Genomic DNA, 1,019 nt, shown 5'->3' with positions numbered 1-1,019 from the left:
TAAAAGTTCCAGCATTTTCATCATAAAATGATTATATTTTAAGTTGTCTTTCTAAAGACCTACATGTTTTAATAGCTCTCATTTATTGTGCTTTATGTGCCAGGCACTGCTAAACCCATTTCATTATCTTAATTTTCTCAGCCCATGAGGTAAGTTTGTTATTCCCATTTCATGCACAAGAAACTCAGGGTCAGATTAAGTAATGTGTGCAAAATCACAGGACAAGCAGTGTGGGTTTTCAAAGCCAGGCATGATTTCAACTGATTTTTATTTTAACTCTTTTTTTTTTTTTTTTTTTAAATGATTTTGTGTTGAAGTGGTTCCCAATTCTTTGGATCAGTAGTTCTTCAGAGAAGTTCAGCGACACCGTCATAGATCATTCAATGGACCACTTTCCCTCAACTCCTTGAATTAGTGTATTGTCCAATTATCCAGGATTTAGAGCCCAGTATTTTCTCAGAGGTCCACGTGGCTTGGGGGCCCTCTCTACCGGTCCCAAGGCCGGCTCAGGTGCCTCTGTGTCTTCAGAACAGCTGATATCCGTCTATCTCCCAGCAGTCTAAGTTCCTGGATGACAACTCTTGTGCATCGTCCGCTACCTGGCATTACTGTGAATGCTCAGGGGATGTCTGCGTGCACGCATAAAGGAACGACCGAATCCGGACTGAACTCTAGTTCTTATCCAGGCCTGTGAGTCTGCGCACTTCGGCCAGGTGATCAAGAACAGACCTCGGTCGCGTCTGTGCCTGAAAGGATTTTGCCAACTCCAGCGATCTAACATAAACCACGGAAAAGCGACAAGTCATTTATCAGGTTGGGGCCACGGAGAATCTGGCCAGTGTTTGTTAACCTCTGCGGTTCCTCCCAGCCGGACCCTTCCAGTCCAGGCGCGGCGAGCGGACAGTTCCCCACCCCGCAGCACCGAGAGCCGCGCCGGCGCCCGCGCTAACCACGTGGGCCTCAGCCTCCCCCGGGCTTTCTGCTTCCGCCGGAACCGCCTTGCTACCGGAAGTGACGAA

The sequence above is a fragment of the Vulpes lagopus genome, chromosome 3, assembly GCF_018345385.1.
Source record: "Vulpes lagopus strain Blue_001 chromosome 3, ASM1834538v1, whole genome shotgun sequence".
NCBI classification, from domain to species: domain Eukaryota; kingdom Metazoa; phylum Chordata; class Mammalia; order Carnivora; family Canidae; genus Vulpes; species Vulpes lagopus.
The sequence above is the reverse complement of the archived record's forward strand: the minus strand, read 5'-3'. Positions refer to the sequence as shown.